Consider the following 26,480-nt stretch of genomic DNA (forward strand, 5'->3'; position numbering starts at 1 on the left):
ATCTCAGAATGATCCAGATTGTTTGACTTTTTCCAGGTGTTGAAGGGATAGACTCTCAGACCAGCCATAGCTTGCAGGCTATGAGTTCTGAGTTGGCCAGCACAGCTGACCCCAATTGGCTACAGGTGTATATTAGACCATGAGCATTACACTCAGGATAAGGGAGAAAGCTTGCTGAGAAGAGGGAAGATAGAAGTTCTCTTCACTCTGTTTCTCTTCGTTCTCCTGGTCTTGAGACCCGTCTTCCTGTTTGGTGTCACTACTGTAGCTTTTCTGGGGTAAGTGTGACTTATATATCTTGTGTTTACATTGATATCAGCTTGCTTCCTTCATTAAATCTATTTTCATTTCAGCTTGTGGAACTTTTCTGACTGTCCTTCTCTTCTGGGAAGGGGTCAGTGGACGATAGAGTAACTCTTGGTAGTTTAGCCTCAGTTACAGGCTAAATGTAGACAGACTTATCAACAGAAAGACAGTTACACAGTGCTTTTCTGACACTGAAGTCATCAAGATACTTCTTTGCTAGCAACTGACTGTATTGCAGTGTAAGCAGGTTAGTAGAGCAGAAAACTCAATGCTGAGATCTTGACAGCCATGGTACACATTTCACTGGCCTTCTTGTGCAGTGCTTATGCTGTAGTAGCTCTGGACCATTCTCAAGGACAGACTCACAGTGCCAGCTAGAAACCACCTTGAAGCAACTCCTTTGAATTTTCATCCAAAAGGCATCCATGCTTTGAGCCCTCATCAATGCAAGGGAAGTGGGTTAAGCAGAAAAAATTGGGAGTTTCATTTCTCGAAGTCTTTGCTGACTTCAAATGCTGATGCAAATGCAGCTGACACATTCTTCTGTATCTTCTTACTTTCTTAATTTAAAAATCTAGCAGGATAAAAAGTCACTGCAAACACTTTCTCTGTAGTGGATCTTGGTTTCAATATTTATTTCATTTCTTTTTCTATTAAGAACTAGAGTACTTCAGACCTAAATTAGTAGATTAAAGAATATAAATGCAAACAGATTAAAGTTTGCAAGGCTTGTGCACACAATAGGTTGCAGCAGTATTTTCACAGGGTTACTTAGTGGGTGACTTCACTGTGAATGTTGGACACTGAAATTAATCTCTTCAGAGACCAGTAATCCAATAGTACAAATGTGTGAGAGTCATAACAGCTCCTATCATGATCGGTGACCTGTGAAAGTTATAAATATACTGTAAGTGTCCAAAATCTGATTATTAAAGGGTCGACAAAAGCCACAGTCTGCAGCAAAGAAGTCTATAAAATAGGAATTTCCATGATGGACAGTGACCATTTACAATCAGCTGCTGTCCTTTTTTTAAGACAGCAATTGCATTTTTAGCAACCACAGCACTTATCCAGCTGAATTTTTATGAACACAAGAATTAAAATGAATTTCAAAATCTTAACTGGTTTGCCTTTCTCATATAGTAATTCTGTTCCTTTGAAATTTCACATTGAATGTTATGGAGGTAGACTGGTATTTATATTTAATTGTCAAATCCTAACCATGGAGTGATGATTACATTTGTTTGCTCATTTTTAATGGGCAAAGAGATAGCTAAGACAACCTTCAAATTGCTGTAGCTCTGTGTGACTGTGTAGAATTCAGAACACCTTGCAAGTTTGGATAACAGCTTCAACTTTCTGTTGAAGAACTGTTGGCAAAGGAGGTAACTGTCAGGTCTCCTCTTGACTGGGAAACTGTAGCAGGATGTTTAAAACTGCATATCTACATAAAGACAAGTCAAGTGAAAAACATTTCTAGAGAAAAGGTAGTAAAGCAGGACTGAAACTATGTGAGTTCCTTTTTTATTTTAAAGTCTCTGGATCTTGTCAGAATGACAGAGGAAAAAATATGTTCCTAGAAATCATAGTCTGTCTCAACCTTTCTCCCTTCAGCTTTATTTCTTTACACTGATTAATCTTAGCAAATCTCTGCACAAAATTTTGCTGGAATCAAGAAAGACCAAGGTAAAACAATATAGCACAAGAAAACCAGTGTTTAGACTTAGAACATGTGGAAATTAATATGTGTAAATATAAAATAGATATAAGTATGATTTTTATTTCTCTGTATAGGGACATAGTAGGTACTTAACATCAGCTAGAATTGGAACGTTTAGCAGCATCGTCGCTTTGAAATGAAGCATTCTTCTTCCTTACCAATTCCAATCATTTCATAACTGTTATTTTAGCTAGTCTTCTATGATACTGTCACTTACCTAGGGTACTCACTCTTTGTTGTCAACCAGAATACAAAACCCATATACTACTCAGTCAGTAACTTTTCTGGTTTCACAGAAAGATACATTTCAACTCAGGCTAGCCAAGGCTTGCTTTGTTAGGCCAATTTGAACTCTGACAAGTCAGGGAACTTTAATATAGTGGATCATTATACTGGTGTAGCTGTGACTTGCCCCCTGCTTTTCACTGTTAGATGTGACTTTTCCCTTACTGCACATCTTACAGGCAAACAGTGATCCTGAAAAATTCTATGGGGCTTGTCTGATTGTGCTTAAATCTCAGGTGAACCATTTTCTGTAGCTCAGGAAATAAACAATTCAGATTTTTCGAATGGAGTAAAAAGTTATGCTGAAGAAAGGTAATTTCAAAAGAATTGCTATGACACCCTGGGTAAAAAATGTACAGAAAGTATGGATCTCCCTCCAGACAACATTATGTTTTTCTTATTGGCATTTCTTGTTCTGTTCCATTGAACCAACAGGGTTTCATTTCTGTTTATGCAGGAATGGAACTTGATGCAGTAATAAGTTTTCATTAAATTGAATTTAAGTAGCTTATGGTGAACATCAACAAGGCATAAAGGCAGAATTAACTGAAGCCTTACTGTCATCTCATTGCATGAGCCAAGTATTCACTTGAACTCACTCAGGAGAAAACAATATATTGGAATGATTTCATTCTAGCTAGTCAAGCAGAAATACAGACATTGTATCTCAGGGAACCCTAAAGAAAATGGACAGGAGTAAGCTCTACCATAGTGCTCAGAGGGGGGAGAAAAAATGCCAAGGAAGAAATATGCTTTTTTATAAAGCAAGCTCTGTTACAGTCCCCTGTTCTCTAGTAAAAGAAATATTTGTATCCACAACAACTTGAGACAATCATAAAAGACCTAAATGCTAGTACCTGCTTCAACTATTGGAGCTGCTGAAAGTTATGCCAGCTTGCAAGAGTCTGGTAAATCAGACTTTCTTGTTTAATTTTATGACTCTTGGCCTGACAATCTTTCTCTTTCTGGTCTCACTACTGATCAGATAGTCTCACTTTTCAATATGGAAAGAGAAAGTTATAATGGGAACCTGAACGAGCTACTGGCTAAAAATATATAAGCAGGCATGTGAATTACCATAGAGTCAGTGAAAAATTACTGTTTTTCTAGTAATAAAAAGACAGGAGTCAGCTAAGCCCATAGTACAATCACCAGGCAGCAGAGTTACAGATAAAGTAGAAAATACAGAAGTATTACAGACAAATGACATGAATGTTAAGTACATTCATTCAAGATGTTTTCAAATTGAGCTGGCACAGAGATCTGTCACCTAAGTTAAAAATATACAGATGGTTTCACTTATTTTTTGTTTGGAACAGTGTTTCAAGAAATTAAGCTAGATAAAAATATTTAATAGCAGTCAGGTTTACTCATCAAGAAGGAGAGACTGAATTTATAGGCTTCTGCAAAACAACATAACCATTTGCCAGAACTTTCTATGCCATTTTGGCATATTTGCCAAATACTTTCCATTCTTGCTTGAAGCACTGTATTAATTTGTACTAGAACTTAAGAGATCTTGGTTCTGTAGACCATCTTGGGGAACTTGATGGAAATGGTGTGCATATGCATAAGAATCTTCCATGCTCCCTCACTTCATTAAAAATAATCTTATTATTAAGCTCCAGGAAAAGCTTCCTCTTACCCAGTTCTCATCTTGGACCTCTCTAAAGACCTAAATATCTCCAGCAGGAACAATGTGGTCCCTAAGCTCCAGGTTTAGGAGTTTAAATAAGGGTGTTCTTTTTTAATAATATATAGATATATATACACACACACATAAATCCTCCCCCACCCCTCCTAAATGAAGTAAAACAAACAGACCCCTAACAAACAAAGGCAAAAAAAAAAAAAAAAATCCCAAGACTTCAAAATAAAAACATGTAAAAAATAAAAGCAAAATAATAATAATAATAAAAAAAACACCCAGCAGAAAGCCCAACCGAACAAAAAACTAGAACCACACAGGTTGCCTAAGAGAAAGCCCCCACAAATCCATGGAAACATTGCCCTGGTAAAATTTGGTTGACAATTATAAGCAAGAGCTAGCTGTAATCCAGATTAAACTTATCTGATCTGAGTGTATATCTGTACCTTTCGTGTCCTGTTGCTGAGTGGGCCTTCTTGACAATATTGCATAGAACTGCAAACCATCTTTTCATAAGAGCTGAATGAAGAGGCAGAAAGTCATGAAGCAATAAATAACAGGCAAATTCTGGGCTCTGCTTATGGTACTTAACTGCAGATGCCTGAAATCTCTTAGTTTGTGAGTTGAAGAAAACCCAAAAGGGAAAAAATAACACCTCAGCCAGTCTAGTAATAACATTGCAAAGAACTGGAAAATTCTCAGACAGCTTTTTGAACTACATTTAATGGCAGTTGGTGCAGAAAAGTGAGAGGGCATCAATCTTTTCACATGTTGCAGGGAAAGCAGTATTTAACATTTACACTAGAAAACTATGGTTTTCAGTAGAAAATGTTAACTTGAGTATAATGCTAAATACCTTATACTTCAGCTTGAAACAGATCACTTTCTGGGCACAAATAGACTGGGTGTAGAGGTCAGATCTGAATAGAAGTCATAGGCACTAATAGAATACTGAGTGATCTGTGGTATTGTGGAGTAGTTTTTAAGGGAGACTGGGTTCTGTGCAGTGAGCCATTGGTGAATGTACTCTGGCAGATGTTACAAGAGAATTTATTAAGCAAACAAAACCTGATCTAGAAGAAAGGGTATTTTTTTTTCAGTGATATAAGAGAGATTAATGTGAAATATCCAAAGGTGAATCTACACACACAAAGGAAAAAAATTATCAATTTACAAAATTGAGCATTAACTTCTACCTAAATAAAAACTCTGTCCCTACACATCCTGTAAATGAAGAGCATAGTGCTGTGTTGTCATGTTGATGGGCATCAGATGTGCACAAAAATGTTCATGAAAATCAGCACCTAAAATGTCATATTTCTTAAATCCTTCATGGTTACTGAGATTCAGCCTAACTCGTCTGCTAGAAACAGCTATGTCAATATTGTAAGCTGCAGTGAATTCCAGACTGGCTAAGCATTAGGCTGCAATGCTATAAAACCTGCACTCACAGGCTTCTCTCAGACTCCTTCAGCTTATTTTTCCTGTTACCTGTGTGCTAGCTATGTAGTTCTTAACTAGCCCTGATGTTTCATGAAGCTGCAACTCCCAACTGTTGTTACCTGCTGGATAGAAGCCAATTTTCCCAATGAGATCCTGTGAGCACTTTGTTCCAATTGGTTTGAGACATAAATTAACTGGGGTATTTGTCATCATCATCAACTTCGACTAGTCAGTTCGACCTTGCTTTGAAATAATTGAGGAATCTCTGTTTCATTGAGAGAGTGATATTAGCAGAAAGCTCTGAGGAAGAGCTGGAGAACAGCATGTTCTCCAGTACAAGAACACAATCTGCTGCTTGAAGAGTGGTCACAGTGTCCCTTTGATGTACTGTCTTAGGCTATATTGACACAGGATGGGTTTGGGTGTAAGTTGTTTAGCCATCTTCTATCCTCAACTTCTAAGGACTGTCCATTAAAAGACTGAGGGGCTGTAGCTGTTTGAAAGCTAATAAGTATGCATATGTTACCACTAATCTAATAGGGGCTTCTTTAAGGGCTGGATTTATCCACAAAATACATTTTACAGAATGTTTAAATATGTGCAATGTAGTCTGTAATAACCTAGTAAACTCTTTTAGAAAACAAAAAGACCAATGTAAGTGTCACCAAGAAGGGTTAGGATATGTGTGGAAATGCAGAAATAAGAAATCCAAGCATTCAGGTTGTCTGTGTGGGAAATGATGGTTCCATCTCAGTCATTGGTTCAAATGTGATACAAAGGAGTGGGTAAAATAATACAGTTAGCTTCCTGTCACCAGGATTTGGCACATCATTGTGTCCAAAGACAACTACAGCAAGAAACTACCTGGGTCTTGTACTTTTTATACTGTCTTCAGTAAAAGTAAACTATTAATTTCTCCTCTTACACTGCCACTCAGACAGATAACAGTAAATGACTAAATATAATTCATTACAATCTCTCCTGGAAAAAAAAAAAAAGTATAAAAATATTTTCTGAGTTAATGAATATCACTGAATAATGTTTTTACTGGCTTCATAAAGTGGAAGTAAAAAGAAGATAGAAACCAAAGTTTTCTTAACCTTAGGCTTTTAATTCTGCTAAATTTATTCTTTATCAGTTGCTCAGAGCTGGTTATCACACAAGCCTTGTATATTTTGTCAATTATACATCCTTTTTTCATACATGAGATAAATTTATCAACATCAAGCACGACAGATGTTGCTGGCACTAACCTGTCTGCACAAAGAATCAGATGCCTTCCATGCAAGAAATGGAAAAGTCATTCTTTCAACTCCATTTTGATGTCTCTAACCTCATTTGAGGTATCATTTCCATTTCCTTGAACTCTTGCTGCCAATTAATATAGAATAAATCGGGAAGTTGGAATGAGTTCTTTTTGAATTCATGACCCTGAAACACTCTACAATACACAGCATGTAATGCAAAGATAAGGTAGATGTATTCATATTCCAGAGCTGGTTTTGTAGAATCATAAAAATATATGTGTATTAATAACATTGAAATGAAAATTGACATGATTGTGCCTGTGACATTAGTGTTTTGACATCATGGCTATAATATCTTCTACACAATGTGATCAAACGATATTACAAAGGAAACAAGCAAATGCATTGCGAAGGGATGATATATATAAAATCATGTCATCATTAAAACAAAAATAAAGAGAACTCATACACTGAAGTATGTAAAATATAGACACTTGCATTCTTGTTGGCCATGAATTTTAACACTTTGACTGCAAGAAAATAACACATTTGCATATCTTTTCCTTGCTTTTTCAAATCAATTCATAGTTTATTAATGAACAGCAAATCTTTATTTCCTTTGTTTCTGAGTCTTAATATCACTATTTCCTACCTTGTTCCTTTTTACCCTATAGCTTTTAGCATGGAGGTTCCATGAATGGTTAACAAGGACAGTGAATTTAGAATGGTTTAGGTTGGAAGGGACCTCAAAGATCATTTAGTTCCAATCCCCTGCAGAAGCAGGGACACCTCCCTCTAGAACAGGTCATTCAAGGCCTCATCCAACCTAGCTTTGAACACCTCCAGGGAGGGAGCATCCACAACCTCCCTGGGCACCCTGTTCCAGTGTTTCACCACCTTCACTGGAAAGATGGATGGATGCTTTCCCTCTAGCAAGTCTACTGTGCCATATAGCTTGGTGTCATCTGCAAACTTTCTGAGGGTGCGCTCATTTCTTTTGTCCATATGGCTGCCAATGATCGCTATGTAATTTCCAGGTCCTTTTGTAAGACATAGGAAATACACCAGACAGGACTTTTTGCAGTAAAAGTTGATTCGTTCATTATTCAAGACAGAGTAGATTATACCAGACTTTGATGCCTGATGTGTGCTGATCATCTTTGTTAACTGTGGTGTCTTGGCCTTTCTAATCCCTTTCCAATCTGTGTCATCTCCTAAAGCATCTTCAATGTTTCTATTTCATTTGAGCCATGCAGCTATGTTACTTCTTTTAAAGATCTCCCAAGTTTCTCATTATGGTCTTCTGTCATTTCTATTCTAATGCTAACCATTAGTTTTACAGACTACTAGGCCACAAATCATCAAAAAGTGATTTTTCTCATATCAGATGTGTCAGGTGTTAATGAGATCCGTAAGACCACTTGCAGAAAGAGTGCATCCTAAAAAGGATGCTGAATAAAGGCAATCAGAGGCTCTGGATTCCTGGGATTCCCTGCCAGCTAGCTATAAAGACAAGGAATGAAAATAGAAAAATAATTGAGATGGTCAGTCATATCTGTGATAATTTTTCTTTGTGTAGATAGCAGAAATCATTCTCACATTCACTCATCAGTACTTCACCCACAGCAGAATGTTTGGAATTTTTTTTTATATATATGCTAAAGCAACAAGGGAGTATCTTGATAGGGATGGTTTGTTTAATTGCTTTACAATTAAACCATCTACTCGCTTTTGGCTTTTACTTTCTGGGAGAAGAAACATTCCAGTGTGTATGAGTCAAGCTTTTACTTGCCTTACTTGGCAGTATGGGCTGTTCTTGTGAAAATTTGTGTCTAGTTACTCCTCATCTGTCTTGCTGTCCAGTCCTTCCAGTGAATAAATTTCCCTGATGACTTCAAGCCCTCAGTGTGAGGATCATTTATGGACTTCTTCAGCATGAAAAAGTTCAAATCAATATCTCCTCAGCATTAAAAATACAAGGTCTCTTTTGGATTTGAATAGAAATGCTGATGTTTTTACAATGAAAACATTTTTAAACTTCCAAAGCATTTCATGACAGACTATGACTATTAAGTAGCCCATTTGAATTAATTCAAATTAAAAATAAATTGATAAGTCATCCTCTTCCTAACAAGTTTTTAGTGGAGAAATCTTCAGAGCCAGGAATTTTTACCAATCTGTCTTGTGAGGAGTAAGCCAAGTCACAGATCATAAGTTTCCTGAGTGAAATAATACACACAGTTCTAGCAAAACAACAGGGTGAATTCATCTGTATGAGATCACAAAGTAATTTACCAGTGTTTCAAAGCACTTCACCCAGTGGTTATAACCTCTTTGTCTCCTCTAGGGCAGACAAGCCCTCACTGTAAAGTTTTAGCTTTAATATTGGTCACATTGCTGTAAGATTTACTGATTGCCCACTTGATGTTACAATGACCTCATTTTCTTTGGAGTCTCTTTTAAGAGCATTGTGACCCCACTGCCATTCCATTGTACTCTGTACAATTTATATGACACCAAAATACCTCCAGGTTCAATGTGCATTGTTGAGAGTAAAATAAATTATGCCCATAGGTTGTATTTTGACTGCTTAATAGTATAGAAAAAGTTCAAAACAAAAAGAAATAATGGCCAGAATAGGGAGATAGAATCAATCTTTAAAGCACTGGCTGGACAGGAGGGCCTACAGAGTGGTGGTCAATGGAGTTAAATCCATCTGGTGGCCAGTCACAAGTGGTGCTTCTTGGGGATCTGTGTTGGGACCACTTCTTTTTAACATCTTTGTTGATGACCTTGATTCAGGCATAGATAGTGTCAGCAGTAAGCTTGCAGATGACACCAAGTTAGGTGGCAGTGTTGATTTGAATGCAGCGTAGAGAGACTCTTCAGAGGGACTTGGATATGCTAGATCAGTGGGCCAACATTAATGGGATGAGTTTCTACAAGGCCAAATGCCAGGTCCTGCACTTGGGTCACAACAACTCCAAGCAGTGCTACAGGCTTGGGGCAGTGTGGTTGGAGAGCTGCCTGGCAGAAAGGGATTTGGGAATTGTAAGAGACAGGCAGCTGAACATGAGCCAGCAGTGTGCCCAGGCAGCCAAGGAGGCCAATGGCATCCTGGCTTGTATTAAAAATATTGTGGCCAGCAGGAGTAGGGAGGTGATTGTCCCCTTGTACTCAGCTTTGGTGAGACCACACCTTGAGTACTGTGTCAGTTTTGGGCACTGCAATACAAGAGAGATGTAGAGGTGCTGGAGTAGGTCCAGAGGAGAGCAACAAAGCTGGGGAAGAGCCTAGAGAATAAATCTTATGAGGAGCGACTGAGGGAGCTGAGGCTGTTTAGTTTGAGGAAGAGGAAGGCTGGTGCTGGTCTCTTCTCACAGGTGTAATTGGAGACAGAACAAGGGGGGATGCCCTCAAGCTGAGACTTAGTTTAAATTGGATATCAGGGAAAAGTTTTTCATGGAGAGAGTGGTCAGGCACTGGAATGAGCTGCCCAGAGAGCTGGTTGAGTCACCAACCCTGGATGTGTTTAAGGCTCATTTGGATGTGGTGCTTAGGGATGTGGTTTAAGTTGAATCTCGTTGAGTAGGGTTATAGGTTGGACTTGGTGATCCTGAGGGTCTTTTCCAACCTGGATGTTTCTGTGATGTTGTGTGTTTCAATCATATTTCACCTACAATTCACTTTGGAAGAATACATATTTCTATGGGAACATCTATTCTTAGACCAGTGAAAAGGAGATTTTACCAAGCCGACACAGACAATAAGCACAAAGCAAAGAAAATATTGGACTACTAAATATTAAAAATATTAAACTATCTTTACCTGAACATTTTTAGATTTTTTCTGTATTGCATTATTTTAGTTATGACTTTTATTAAATATAAAATCATGTACATAAATTAAAGGTTGCAGAGAACTGTTTTTCTCTGTTTTGTCAATGCTTAAATGATGACAGGGGAAATATTTTCATCAAGTTTAGAACAGAATTTGTGAAAGGTTTTTACCCATACTTAGTAATGAAATGAAAGCTAAATACTGCATCAGGGAGATGTCTCAAATTTAGAGAAGTTCAGCACAAGAAACCTTTAAAACTCTGTGTAAGTGTCCTTGAGAGTGAACTAATGGCACACACTTCACCTGAATTGTAATGGAACAGAAAGTAAATGCAGCAGTGTGGAGCTCTGAGGCTTTAGGTGTTGGGGTTTTTTTGTTTGGTTGGTAGTTTTTTTGGGTTTACTGTTTGTTTTTTTCCCTTTAGTTTGATGTGGAATGATACACCATCATGGTCCTGAAACAGAGAACATCTTGGGATCAGTTAGATGTGCATGTGGTAGGCAGGCAGAAAGGACTTGGCAGAGAAAAACAGGAGAGGGTTGCTGAGATTGTGTTGACCTCACGTGTCCTCCCAGCCAATCTGCAGCAAGCCTGGGTAAGCACAGGGCAAGTGTTCATTTGACTTTTACCTGATGTGGTTGTTGCGTCCTGCCACGGGTGCAGGTGGGTCTATGCTGATATTTCAGCTACAGTGGCTGATCTGGGGGGTTAAATTCACTGCTACTGCAGTTGTTTCAGACAGCCAGAACATATTGCTTCAGGAAGTAATTTTTTTGGTTGTCACAACTGTTTGTTTCAATGTGTGTGAGTCATTCCTGTGAGTACAACTGAGAAACCAGCAAGCAATCAAGCAAATAATTTTAAGTTAATAGCCTAAGAAGCAGCACAATCAATCCTAGGTAACAACAATAGCTTCTCAGATTATTTTACACTGACTTCTTATGACCTTTTGACCATAACTTAATTTGATTTAACATGTGGGTCACACTGGTATAGAGCAACTATTTGTGTAAACAAGCTCATGGTTGTAGAACTTTGCTTTCTCTTGCTAAGATGGAAAAATGTGCAACTTACTGCCTTGCATCAGTAATAAATGCATCCCCTGTGTGTGACAGTTCTGACATTTACTCAGATCCACTTTGTTCATTTGCTCTTCCCTGAGCATGTCTCCTATAACCTGTACAAAGGTGTAAGTCCTCTCTGTGGAGATATAATCTGAACCACTTAAAGGTCTTTAGAAATACAGATAAGGAAATCACAGTCAGGGCCCTGAGGCCACTAACTGTGGCTGATAGCCTGACCTGAGACCCACACTTTCTGCTGAGCAGCTACGTTCCATACAATCTCCAGTCCCTTCAGTGAGTTATGTTGGGTGAACAAAGTCAAATATTTATTGAAACACCTGAGTGTAAATTCAGTGCAGATTTTTATATGTTTTAATCCTTTAATTTTTCTCTGTCAGTAGTTGTCAACTGAGGTAGTACTAGCACCCCAGACAGTGGTCCTAAACCTGCCATTCCTAACACACCTTGCAATGCCCCTTCAGTTTCTTCCTCTGTATTTCCACATCTAAGAAGGAAGGTGCAAACCCAGGATATGGAAGAACAGTGCCAGACCACCCAAAAAAAAGTTGTTAAAACTTTAATGATCACAGTTCCCAAATCTCTTATCCCCCAAAAGAACATTTTTCCAGGCACCTTTCCCAAACTAGCTAGCCCTCAGTATAACATTATGCTATAGGCAAACCAGGGGATTTTGGGATGGAAACAGCTTCTGCAGAGCCAGACAAGTTCATGTTCTTGTGTTTCTATAGAAGTTGTAAAATAAGATCTCTTTCAGTCATTCTGACTTCTTCTGGAGTCACCACTTCCAACAACAGATGAACTATAAACTGTAGAACATTGCATACTCAGCATCAGACACTGCTATTGATTTGATTCAGTTATGAAACCACTACACATGTGCTTGTTTTTCCTCTCCTTCAGATTGACATAGGTCTAAAATAACACCCTAGCTGAGAGAAAGAATTAAAAAATCCTGTCTCTATTCTGTGTCTTCTGAAAACTAAATCCTCCTGTGGAGCTCTCCTGCACACTCCTTTATTGTTTTATCGGGCCACAGAGGAATTCTCTTCCTTCTCTTAATGAATTCACACCAGATCTGGACACTTCCAAATGTTCTTCAAAACCCACCTTCTTTTTGATGATAGTGTCTTGCTCCTATGGTGTGCTGCAGATTCTTTTTGCTGGTGAATTTGGTAAGCTTAGTATATAAACAAACTTTGACAGTCCTTCATTGAGATTCACTACATAATTGCAATTTACTTCAGTTGTTTTCCAAAAAGTGTCATTGACCTAGATTTTGACATTGTACCCAAATTAACCCAAATTCTGACTGAGATAATTTTTGCTTTGAGGTGTCAAGTTAATACATTGATATAGCACTTTTAAGTCCTTATTCTTCATGAAATAAAAGTATTTTAGCAGTGTGCCCAGATGGCCAAGAGAGCCAGTGGCATCCTGGCCTGTGTCAGGAACAGTGTGGCCAGTAGGAGAAGGCAGCTGATTCTTCCCCTGGACTCAGCACTGGTCAGGCCACACCTTGGGTACTGTGTCCAGTTCTGAACACCTCAATTCAAGAGAGATGTTGAGGTGCTGGAATGTGTGCAGAGAAGGATGATAAAGCTGGTGAGGGGCCTGGAACACAAACCCTATGAGGAGAGGCTGAGGGAGCTGGGGGTGTTTAGCCTGGAGAAGAGGAGGCTCATGGGGGACCTCATTGCTGTCTACAACTACCTGAAGGGAGGCTGTAGCCAGGTGGGGATTGGTCTCTTCTGCCAGGCATCCAGCAACAGAACAAGGGGCACAGTCTCAAGTTGTGCTGGGGAAGGTCTAGGCTGGATGTTAGGAGGAAGTTCTTCATAGAGAGAGTGATTGGCACTGGAGTGGGCTGCCCAGGGAGGTGGTGGAGTCACCGTTCCTGGAGGTGTTCAAGGAAAGCCTGGATGAGGCACTTAGTGCCATGGTCTAGTTGATTGTACAGGGCTGGGTGCTAGGTTGGCCTGGATGATCTTGGAGGTCTCTTCCAACCTGCTTGATTCTATAATTTGAAGATTTTTGTGAACTTCCCATACAGAGTGTGGGCTTTGCAACCTGGCTATAGTTATTCTGTGAACTCAAGACCTTTAAAATCTGTCTTAATTTTCCTGCTTGCATCATGAAAAAATTTAATACAGCTTTGAGATACAGTACATCCAGAAATTATTATTTGCATGGAGATTGTCAGGAGGGAAAAAATATGGAATTTGGTTGCAATGCATGGTCCTAATGATCAGTGTAGCCTCCAGGCTGAGCTACCAATGGTTCCCAGAAATTGTTACAGTCAAATCTAGCAGGTATATTTAGAAACTGCTCAGTAATCTTCTGTGTGGGTGTTTCATTCTCTTCCCAAAACCCCTGTGCTTACAAAGTTCACATTAGGGCAACCAACGGAGAGTAGAGTGCAAATTGCCAGCTGCAGGGCTGGAGAAAGCTTGTTTCCTTTGGCATATCAAGGAAGCCTGAGAAGAGCTATGAGTAAGCAGTGCTGTCCTTCACTCCCAGCTGATTTCATTGCGGCTGTGGTGTGTGTCTAACTGCAGAGTTTATCATAACATTTCAAAAAGAGCCTGATAACAACCAAAAAAACCAAGTTACTCTCACAACAGTTTTGAGTTCTTTTCCTGAGCTTTAGACTTAATAAAACCTTACACACAGTAGTTTGAAATGTAATCTCTAGACAACTATTAAAAGGGAATAGGACATATGAAATGTTCCTATGCAGTTTAGAAAGAATTCTGACACATACTTAGGCAGCTGGAAAGATGAAGAGGATTTAATTTATTGATTAGCTTTCTATCCTGTGGGTGCAGAACTGATAATACCTATCAAATTACAGAGGACTCCAAGGGCTCCTCCAGCACTGCAACAGAACATATGTTGTCTCTCAAGCATGTTTTAGGGCTAGCCTCTCTCCACCATGCCTCTAAGGGCATGGGCCAGCAGAGAAGCTGACTGATACCTTCACAGATGCTGAGGCTTGATCTGCCATCATGAGCTGATGGTTGAGACTGGAAGGAAGCCCTTCACAAGAATGATAGCAGACAAGACACACGAGTTTGTTTCAGCCTGATAGCACTTGGACCTGTACTTATTGGTATGAGCTTGTAGCTTTAACAATACAGTAGTTCAGCAGAGACTAATTCCAACCTCCAGCTATAATACTTCACCATGATTTTTGTGCTTCCAAGTTCTTTCCTTTCTTTTTGCACTAGGAAGTTAAGTTTTGGGATACATCATGAATGCACAGCATATGAATTCTAGTAAGTGAAGTATGGGCACCTTTTTCAATTAATTATTAGCACAGTTACTGATAGTTAAAAGAAGAAAACATAGGAGTTTGTTAGTTTTTGCAAAGGGAAATGTTATTTAACCATTACCCTCAGGGAAATTTCATTCTCTTAGCTTTAAAATATATTCTCCTGAGTTCCTCCCTGTGAAAATTAAAGTCAGTAGTTAATTCTATGAGAATTCTCTCTTTTTATATATATTTTTTCCTGGCAGAAGAAAAGGGGAACAGCATAAAGATATCAGGATTAGTAGATCAATATATTTCAATGACTGCGTGCTCAAAATGAATATGGTCTTTTTGGAATGAACTGGTTCCTGGTGGATCACCCAAAGTTCACACAGCAATTAACATTAATTATTTCAAACATATGCTGAAAAGTTTATAGCTGATATTAGCCAGGAAGGTTAATTATTGAATGTGAAAGCAATGCACTGATGTAATAAATACAAGGAAACTCAAATCTGAGGGGAACGATGCCAACACATAGAAGAAACCACAATCCATTCCCATCACAGCAAATGCTAATGCAACGTATCACTTTCAGATATCCTTGCCTAGTTCTTGGACCACAAAAGACTATGCTGGGATGATGTTGTTGTAGGGAAGATTTTTCTATGCTGGGATCATATTCTTGTGTGGAAAATTTCTACCATGCCACACGTGCCTCATTCCTTTCCCAGTCCTGAGACTAATATATATGACAGAAAATATCACATAGCCTTTTTTGAGTTCCTCCTGGGTCTTCACATTAAGATAGGAGAAACAAATCTCAAGTAATGCTGGAACTGGACTGTGCTACACAAAAATTCTACTGCCTCTTTTGTGTTCACAAACACTACGCTGCAAAGGAAAATTTTCATCCCGCTTCAAAACAGAAGTCCCAAATGAAAATGTTTGATAGCTACAGAGACATTTTGAATGCTTATTATTAAAATTATTAGACTTCAGTGCTGCTATCTTTTTCTATTTTGATTTTGCTGGAACTCTTAAGCAAAAAGAAAATAGTTCTAAAAATAGAGAGAAAATTATTAATCAGCTATTTCTCACAAGCAGCCTCAGTCTGTATTTTCTTGATATTGTGTAGTGTAAGCTAGTAGGAGTAATTCGTTCTGTGTGATTTCCTTGATTGTATGTCTTGGAGATGTTTCAGCTTTTCCAGCAGTCATATTGATTTTTAAAATTTGCCAATATTTTGGGGTTTGTTGCTATGCAGAAAGTTGAATGTTAGCTTTTAAAGTTATTGATCTATTTCCAGGAAGGCTCAGAGAAGTTGCAATAAATGTATTACTTCAAAGGAAGTGGTTTAAATAATTTTGGTTTTAGCAAATGGACACAAGATAGATTCCTCATTTTGCTCTTGTCTTTTGTTTGCTCCCTTAAATAAGAAGTAACTCAACTAGTAGAACAGTTTTCAGTTCAGTGTGTTCAGCAACTCGTTTGCCTATATCTGTTCCAAATGTACAAAACTACTAACAGAAAAATCTAAAACAGAGCTTAGAAAATTCAGTTCTGTCCTGGATTTGAAAATCTTAAAGCCTGAGGCCTACAATACAAGGGTTTAGTAGCCAGGTGGGGATTGGTCTCTTCTGCCAGACAACCAGCAACAGAACAAGGGGACACAGTCTCAAGCTGTGCTGGGGGAAGTATAGGTTGGATGTTAGGAGGAAGTTTGTCACAGAGAGAGTGATTTGGCATTGGAATGGGCTGCCCAGGGAGCTGGTGGAGTCATTGTCCCTGGAGGTGTTCAAGGAAAGCCTGGATGAGGCACTTAGTGCCATGGTCTAGTTGATTGGATAGGGATGGGTGATCAGTTGACTTCATGATCTTGAAGGTCTCTTCCAACCTGCTTGATTCTATGATCATGGATTTCATTCTTCTAGTTGTAACTTCACAAATCATAGAATCGACCAGGTTGGAAGAGACCTTCAAGATCATCCAGACCAACCTGTTGCTCAGCTCTATCTGATCAAATAAACCATGGCACCAAGTGCCTCATCCAGTCTTTTCTTGAATACTTGCAACAGTGTTTCCTCTTCCTTTAAGAAGAATGCTTATAAAAGTTAATGAAGGCAATATTTGGCTTGAATTAGAAGATAGTAAGTGTATATTATATTTATCCTTATTTTAAGGGAAAAAGGTTAAACTAGAACTGATAGCATCACACCCCAGAGCAATCTGATGTTAAAAACCCTCGAGTTCTATAGAATGTGATTAAAGATGAGAGAGAAAGGAGAAACATAATGAGAGAAATACTAGTAGAGAAACACAATAAGAGCTAAACTGTCTTACCAGTCTGTATTCAAACAAACTGAATTCATCTGGTCTACCAGAGGGACCATCACACCCAATGCAGAAGGAACTATGTCGTAGAACGCATTGTGTGACATCAAAAACAAGCAGGCTGCATACTGACAGGGAGAGCTCCTAGTGCAGATGCCTTGCTCCAGAACTTTCAAAAATATGAGTTTGTATTTTTCCTTTTTTTTTTTTTTTTATTTTCAACAAAGATGACTTAGAATTTTATATTTGCATTAAAAGGAATCAAGTAAAAGCAGCCCAGACTGACACTTATATTTAGTATTGTCATCCTAGCTTCATTCTGGGTGGGATTCAATACAGTAAGCTTCTTTCCAGGTTCTATTTAATCTTGCCAGGACAGCTCATGAGAAATAGTACAGCAGAAACAAAGTTTGACCTGAAATACAACTGCTAGCTTAACCCTCAGCAGGATTCAAATACTTTGCTTAGTCTACATCTAATAAAATATTTGTGCTTAATTATCTGCTTCATACAAATGAAACCTTCTCCACCTCCCAGTGTTCAAAGGATGTCTAATAGAGGATGATAACATAGGAACTGATCTTCAACTAGGGTGCGTTGGTGGAGCTGTGCCAGGTCAAATCAACCATGGATCTGGCCTGTAGACAGCAACTTGTTTAAGGGATGATGAATACAACTTTAATTTTATTGGGCTCTTACATTATGTTTCTTAATATGATGTTGATTCAATTTTCTGCTTTTAAATAGCAGCATAATTTTCATTGATAACATGTTATTATCTTGGAAATGGAACAAAATCTGCAAATATCTATGCAGAAAACCCTTGTGATGACCATATTATTGGATTTCAGTTGTTTTTTAATTGACACCCTTTTACTATTGTCTTGACATGGTAATGCCTCATAGCACAGGCACATTGAAATAAGTTTTCTATCAAATTGACATGACATTGTCTCCATGGACTTATACTGACACTTGAAATAAATGGATAATTAGTGTTGCTGTTTTGCACTGAAAAATACTACCACACTCACAAAACAATTTTGGTTTCACAATATAATGATCCACTTTAATAACAGCTTTCAAGTTTAGATGATTAATTCTTTTTTTTTTCTCCTTTTTTTTCCCTGGCATTTGCTACTATAAAAAATAATTCTATGACATGAAATCAGAATTTCACCTTTACTCATCTAGAATGATTTAATATATAGAAATCCACTGTTTAAAAGCAAAACAAAGAAAAAATACCCAGTTATTTACAAAGGAGATGTAAAACTACTCTTATAAAATAGGAAAAAATATTGAATTCTGAGTCTGACTTGAAGGTATCTTCATCTTTTTCCAAAAGATTGGTTTTTTTTTTAATATGTCCATAAAGCTGTACAAAGTTTCTGTGGGTTTGCATCGTTCTTTAGTTTGCTGTTTAACTGAGTATCAACATACAGACAAGAAAGGCTTTTTTGGAGGGTTGTGTTCAGGAATTCAAGTGCTGCTTCCTCTAGGTCTTTTAAAAAGCACTCAGATGAGGCAGCATCCAGCCATTTAGACAAAAATATCTGCAGACCTACACTGTTTTGCCAGTTTTCATCATCTGACATGATGATGATATTTCTCCTACTTTGATATTGGCTAAGGCCAAGATTGTGAAACACATTCTAAATGAAAGATAACTGGAGTGAGATATTGCCACAGCTCATTTTTTTATTTTTGTCTTAAAGATCCTTTTCATTAGTGACCCTGATATTAAAACTATCAACTATCTGAATTTGTTAATGGCTCAGAGATTGAAATTACTATCTAAACATACAAGGGTCAAACTATCAGCAAGCACTTAGGTGATATTAAAAACGGAGTATAGGACAGCATTTAATAGTACAAAATAAAAGTTATGTCTCTGTAAAGGCCAGCAAGGATGTATAAACCTGGAGCTCAATACTGAACATAAAATCTGCCTAGGTGATGTAGTCATGAAAAAAAACAAGATTTTCTTAGGACAAGTATTTCAAATGCAAAAATAAGAAGATGAATATTGTCATGCAGGACTATAGTTTTGTTGCACTATGGTGTCCAGAGAGATTGATTCAAACTCAAAGACCATCAGGCAAGCATTTCCAGGAATCTTCCTAGAAGTAAGACAAAGTGCATAGCTTAGACAAAGAGCATAAGGAGGGTTGGAGCATCCCTCCTATGAGGACAGACTGAAAGAGTTGGAGCTGTTCAGTCTGGAGAAGAGGAGGCTCCCAGGTGACCTTCTTGTGGCCTTCCAGTGTCTGAAGGAGGCCTACAAAAAAGCTGGGGAGGGACTTTTCAGGATATCAGGGAGTGACAGGACTAGGGGGAATGGAGCAAAGCTGGAGGTAGGGAGATTCAGACTGGATGTGAGGAGGAAGATGCTCAGCATGAGAGTGGTGAGAGCCTGCAATGGGTTGCCCAGGGAGGTGGTTGAAGCCCCATCCCTGGAGGTGTTTAAGTCCAGGCTTGATGAGGCTGTGTCCAGCCTGATCTAGGGTAGGGTGTCCCTGCCCATGGCAGGGGAATTGGAACTAGATGATCCTTGTGGTCCCTTCCAACACTGACTGATTCTATCATTCTAAATGAGCTTGCTTATATGTCAGGCTAACATTGATTTAACACATATTGGCCTAGACGTACTAATATTGAACATACCAGGATGACAGAATGTTACATACCACTCAAAGGCAGCTGTCAGAAGGCACTTCCTCAAAACCAAGTAAGTCCAAGTTGATTTTGGAAATTTGGCCTTCATTGCAGCCCTTCTTCTATAGGGTTTTAATCACAATATCAGCAGCTTGTCGTTTTGACAACACATTGCAACAAAGGTCACATTATTCACTAAGAATAAAAATGGCAGTGTTAATATGAGTTGGCTCTGGATACAATTTTTGTAGCTGAAGAAGATCAACACACTAGTGAAATTTCTGATACCTGAAGCTGTCCTTGTTACTATTTATATATAATTAATATCTTGATATAAATATGTTATCTATAGAATTATGGCTTATTTACTTTTGTTTCCCAACAAAGTGATAGTAGAAGTGGGAAGGCTTTTCATAATGATCACCTCTGATCTGTCCTTGGCATCAGAGGGCTTTGGAAATGAATGTCTGGCAAAGGCTGAAAATTTTTTATGTAGAATAAATTATCAAAAGGAGATAAAATATCTTTACAGTGAAAACTTGAAATAGGTACACTTTATTTTTCACAAAAGGTGAAAGTTATTGGAGTGGAGGAACATGTAGAATGTTATGATAAAAGATATATCCAAGAAAAATTGGACCTTTTTGTCACAATGCTTGTTGTTTTGGTTTTTTGGTTGGTTTTTTTTTTGTGTGTAAGGCTAGATACCCAAAACTTCTGCTGAATATTTTGCCACATCTGTGATGTTTGTTAAGTAAGGGATTAAGGCACACTGCTTTCCATATTTACCAGCAAACTAAAACTAAAAGCAAGTCCCCTGACAAGATGTTCAGGTAACCCTTTACATCTGGGTGACCCAGGTACCATCCCTAAGTGAAAATCCAGATCAAAATTTAACCTCACAATTCTAGGTCTTATTTACTGTGCTGCTGTGCTCTTAAAAGATAGTCACAATTCTCCTCCTGACCTTTATGTCTCTGAATATAAATATGTGATAGCATATGCCAGCTTCACCTTGGCCATGAAGAAATTCTCCCTTTGAGGGGAAAAAATCCCTGCACCAACCTTGAAGTTTCATTATATGCATAGCCAAAACCAATGTATTTTTTGTACTTCAGTGCAAAGAACATTTTAAAATTCTCCTATCATTCTAGAGAAGAATACATTTCAAACCATTTTACACAACTGGAGAGCAGATCTGAATCAGCAAAGGAACATTATGTAAACCCCTGCCAATGCAGACAGGAATGCTCAGATCATTCTGATTCAGATCATGTTAGGAATTGGCTCGTGTTTTGTCAATGAAGCTTCGAGTCAACTCTTCAGAATTGGTGCGGGATCCATAAACCCATTACCTTTTAAATATGGCCCTGAGTTTGTGTGTGTGTGCATACATATATATGTGTGTGTGTACATATACTTTGGCTACAACAACCCCAAGCAGTGCTACAGGCTGGGGACAGAGTAGCTAGAGAGCAGCCAGGAAGAGAGGGACCTGGGGTTGCTGCTAGACAGTAGACTGAACATGAGCTAGTAGTGTGCCCGGGGGCCAGGAAAGCCAATGGCATCCTGGCCTGGATCGGGAACAGTGTGGCCAGTAGGATGAGGGAGGTTATTCTTCCCCTGTACTCAGCACTGGTCAGGCCACACCTTGAGTGCTGTGTCCAGTTCTGGGCCCCTCAATTCAAGAGAGATGTTGAGGTGCTGGAACGTGTCCAGAGAAGAGCGACAAAGCTGGTGAGGGGCCTGGAACACAAACCCTATGAGGAGAGGCTGAGGGAGCTGGGGGTGTTTAGCCTGGAGAAGAGGAGGCTCATGGGGGACCTCATTGCTGTCTACAACTACCTGAAGGGAGGCTGTAGCCAGGTGGGGATTGGTCTCTTCTGCCAGGCATCCAGCAACAGAACAAGGGGCACAGTCTCAAGTTGTGCCAGGGAAGGTCTAGGCTGGATGTTAGGAGGAAGTTGTTGCCAGAGAGAGTGATTGACATTGGAATGGGCTGCCCAGGGAGGTGGTGGAGTCACCGTGCCTGGAGGCGTTGAAGCCAAGCCTGGCTGGGGCACTTAGTGCCATGGTCTGGTTGATTGTATAGGGCTGGGTGCTATGTTGGACTGGATGATCTTGGAGGTCTCTTCCAAACTGGCTGATTCTATGGTTGATGCTACACATATATATGTAATACAGGTCCCACTTCTCTAGTAAAATATTTTTAGAGGAACATTATGCAACTGTTTATTGTTCAGCACACTGTTTATGTGCCTGCAATACTCTGTAAGGCTCCTACTGGCTGGAATCAAGCACATCTATGTATTTAAATATAATCAAGGTGTGTATAAGGAGTCTGATGCTTTGCAAGGAGCTTACTTTGGAACAAATGGTATAAAATAGTAAATGGAGCACTGAGCAAGTTTTCAGTCAGTACTTTTTGACCTACAGCACGCTTGCAAATTAACCAGCAGGAAGGTGGGCAGGAAGGCTAAGGAATTAATTGATTACAGTGTCACAGTGAGCAGGTTACCTCACGTTGCAGCAGGTTTGGTGTCTCATTGTAAATGGGAGAGGAGATAGAAATAAACAAGGAAAAATCAAAGCCAATCTGTTAGAAAATGCACCCTCAGTACTAACTCTTTTTTTAAAAAGGACAGCCTTAAGCAAAATTTAAATGTTTTTTTTTTTTTTCCTCCCTATCTAATCTTCCTACCAAGGCTAGAAAACTCCTCTCTTTGTGGATCACCATGAGGTTATTCTTTCTGTTTAGGACACTAAATAGAGGTCAGATGATCTCACAAGTCCCAGAATAATAATAGAAGCTGATACCAGACATCATCATGCCTTCACAGCTAATCCTTACCCTCTACTGAAATCAGGTTAGGTATAAAAAAAAAACAAGTGCAGATTTTATTAGAGTGTGGTGTCCATATTGCAATCTCACTCTGAACACACGACTCAGTAATATATTTTGAAGAAAAAAGCTGGAAAATGCTAGCATTTTTTAACAGTTCTTTTCTCAAAATATATTTTAGTGACCACAGAGTTCAAAGCATGAAGACAGAGTAAAAAAAAACCCAATACACTGAAGCATTGGAACATGCTGCCCAGGGAAGTGGTTGAATCATCCTTGGAGGTGTAGATGGTGCTTAAGGACATGGTTTAGTGGTGGACTTGGGAATGCTAGGTTTATGATTCTGCCTGATGATCTTAAAGGTCTTTTCCAACCAAAAGAGTTGTCAAAGCCCACCACCATGCCATTTTGCAGATGCAACATACTGAAGATGAAGTACAATTAGTGCCATGGAAAGATGAACTAACACTCCAGGTAGTATAGTTGGACAAACTAAGAAGGGACTCATCACAGATTTGATATTTGGTTAGTATGTTCATATTACTTAGCTTTAATTATTATGCAAAGATGAGATTTCTACTCTACATGCTCTTTTAAACCTCATGCTGACCCTAGTTGACATACATTAATGGCATAAGTTTAGTGTGAGAGAGATTGCCAAACTCATTCTTTGCTGTCCTGTTTAGCATACATCCATTCTAGAATTCTTGAACATGAATGGTAAATAATGCATTACCATAATAACTGTATTACAATGGCATCAGCATTATATAGTTAATAATTAATAGCTCATTATTTTTTTAATAAAAGGCATGCTTTCACCCAGTAATTGAATGTGAAGTGTTGATTTTCAGATGAAAGGGTGTAAATCCCCTTGCCAAATCCCAGAAGCTGGCACACACTACAATTCTCATTCCTTTCAAACATAAAATTCTTTCATGCAGCCTTTCCTTGATGCCAGAAAAGAGATTCTATCTACATCAAGTCTTGCTTAATACCAGTGTATTTCTGAATTAAATAGTAGCAAATGTAAGCTCACATTTATTTAAGGATTTTTCTTGAAGAGTTGTTTTGCTAATTGAGCTTCTACAATGTTGTACTTTCTTAGAATCATTAAGGCCCTTAAGATCATTGAGTCCAAAGCATAAGCACATGAAGAAATCCTCCTACAGATCAGGATCATTGTAGTAGAATAGGGTTTCGTGCATAGAAGATCATGAGGGTTCTGAAACATAACTTTTCAAAATACAAAGCATCACTGAACTCATCCAATTTCTACTAAAGGACTCCTTACATCAGTGTCTGTTTATAATCTTTTGTTTTCCTTAGAGAAATGTATCTGCAAATAGCTGTTTTGCTGACTACTTTTATCATGTCTTGTCTTATCCACCTGAAGTCACAAATGAAAAGTAGTTTGTCGTGTTCATGTAAACCAATAAATATCTGCTCAGTTTCACAGTTTTCTCAGACTATTAGCAAGTTTTCACACTAGCTGCAGCCCTTAATGTGATTTCTATTAACACAGCCTTACTTCAGTTTTCTAAGAATAGGCACCTAGCACTACTTTAGATGCTCTGTGATACCTGAAACTCTGCACAGAGCCAGCAAAGACAAACTAGAACAAAAGACTTTTGCCTCCTTAGCGCAGCAGAGCAGGTAGCAGCCAGGCAGGATGCTTCAGGGCAGAACAAATGGTATCAGTTGTCTTTAGGCAAATTAATTGAGTTCTTACACAGTCATCCTATCCCTGCACAGAGTAAGCTTCTGAAACCAAAGACCACTATGCAAACTTGAAAGCAGCCATGTAAGAATTTATGTTACACCAGATTTTTTTTTCTAAGTAAAACCATTAACTTTATTGTTTTTATATCCCTATCCAATGATAGCATTCCAGCTGTAACTCTTTAATGCTAACTTTAGTAAGTAAAGGGATTTTGTTTTGTGAGAATTCTGGTAAATTCAGTGTCACTTCATGCTCTTATAGCAGTGCTTCCTCTTACTATGAAAACCAGGAGCTGCATCATTTCTCTGCTGTAAGATCTAAATATACTAAACCTTCTGGAAATTTAAATGATGTTTACTTTGAAGGCATTACATTTGTGTCAGAAAAATACAAATGTATTTTAGACATAAGCTTAAACATTGAGATGACTCTCAAGTTCATTTTCAGACCATTCCCCTCCTGAATTCTTTTTGACATGAAAGAAAGTCAACATGGATCTGCATCTACAGTCATTGTTGAATAGAAATACCTCAAGGCATGAAAACATGAGCTGATAAAAGCAGAAGCTGTAGAGAACAGAGGTCACTGAATTGTGTTTATAGCTTTTACTGCACTTTTTAAACTTTGCTAGGTGATCTAAAGAAAACTGACAGCAGTCATCTGCATAGCACCAATTTACCACTTAGGAAGAGAATTAAATATTTGGTCAGTGTTAGAATTAGTAAGTAGATTTTTGGTAGGTTGTCAGTCTCTGAGATAAGGGTTGAGGATTTCCCATAAGTTATTGACTAGGGCATTTTTTTCATAGACACATATAGCTTTGATTCCTTGCTCCTTCTTTGTTGCTCTTATTTGCAGAAGTAAATGTACATAAGTGCAGGACCTCTTGATCTGCTTTGGATAATGAATATTGATTTTTCTTATAAAAATCTATTAGCTACTGACTCTTTTCTGGAAAAAAAAAAAAAACAACCTAGAGATCTTTTGACTTTATTTAGGTCAAAGGAGTACTACAAGAAGGCTTAGTTAACCCAAAAGATCCTTTTTCAGGTCAAGATGGTATTTTTAATCAAATGAACTAAAGTAAATTATCCACTCTATTAAATTTGTCTATTTGCAAGCAGAAGCACCTAAATTGTTTTGATGTACCAGATAAAGAGAAAGAAATTCTGCCATGCTGCTTGAGCCCTTGAACTTAACTATTTTGGTTTATTGTTTTCTCCTCAAGAATCAGACTCAAACCTTACCCCAGTCCCAAGGAAGAAAGGAGGTTCAGCCAGGGGGTTAGGAGGCAAAGTGGATTAATCAGAGAAAACAGCAGAGAGAGGCTAGACAGAGATGCAGCACAGCCAGTTTCCCAGCAGAAGTAGAAGCCTTTATGTTTTGATTCTTCTTGTATCTCTCAGCAAGCCTATGAGTGAAATAGACATCACCATTGTTTTCCTTTCACAGCCTGTAATCCAGCTCTTCTCACCAAAACTTTCTAGCTCACTTCAAACTAGCACAGAAGCAATCTAAACTGTTCACACCTTGTACAGCATGGTTATGTGTAAGAAAGCCCACAAGTAAGATGGTAGTGTTGTAACTCAATCTAGGGAAGAACTGAGTGAAATTATAAGTCAACTATTCCATTAAAAAGGGATTCTTTTTCTCCTGTTTTGCTTTACAAGGCTTTGTACACCAAGTGTTTTGAGCTTTCTTCTCAAAATATGCAGAATAGTTGAAGATCAATTTGTGATGAGGCTGTTTTGAGTATTTCCAAATAAAAGGCTCAAGCAGAATCACAGTTGACTCTAACAGCTTTATTCCATCTTCAAAGCTTCACTTATACAGATAAAATTTGATATTTAAATGGCAACATTTCATTTTCCCTGGCATTTCTGCTTTGAATTAAGGTGATATCTGGATCCCTAAACTCATTATTTGTGGTGACTATTTGGACAGATGTGTACATATTTGTGTGCATTTATAGAATAAAGAAGATATAGTCATTTATAGAATCTCTTTGTGGAAGGAGGAAGGACTTAAAATGCCCTCCCCCCACTTTTTTTTACCCCCACTTTGTTGGCATGAATATCAGCATAAATAATTGGAGAATC

General features: G+C 38.4%; 2 long non-coding RNA genes across 2 annotated transcripts in view; both read left to right on the forward strand.

Annotated features, from left to right (window-relative positions):
- LOC135181414 (uncharacterized) overlaps window positions 1-26,480 on the forward strand; it is a 182,316-nt gene that overhangs the window by 154,070 nt on the left and 1,766 nt on the right. The gene's annotated exons all lie outside the window — the stretch shown is intronic.
- On the forward strand, window positions 174-25,283 carry LOC135181416 (uncharacterized). Its single transcript, XR_010304871.1, has 3 exons — window positions 174-278; window positions 23,073-23,183; window positions 24,829-25,283. It is a non-coding gene; the product is annotated as an uncharacterized LOC135181416 (long non-coding RNA).

The sequence above is a fragment of the Pogoniulus pusillus genome, chromosome 14 (genome assembly GCF_015220805.1).
Source record: "Pogoniulus pusillus isolate bPogPus1 chromosome 14, bPogPus1.pri, whole genome shotgun sequence".
NCBI lineage: Eukaryota > Metazoa > Chordata > Aves > Piciformes > Lybiidae > Pogoniulus > Pogoniulus pusillus.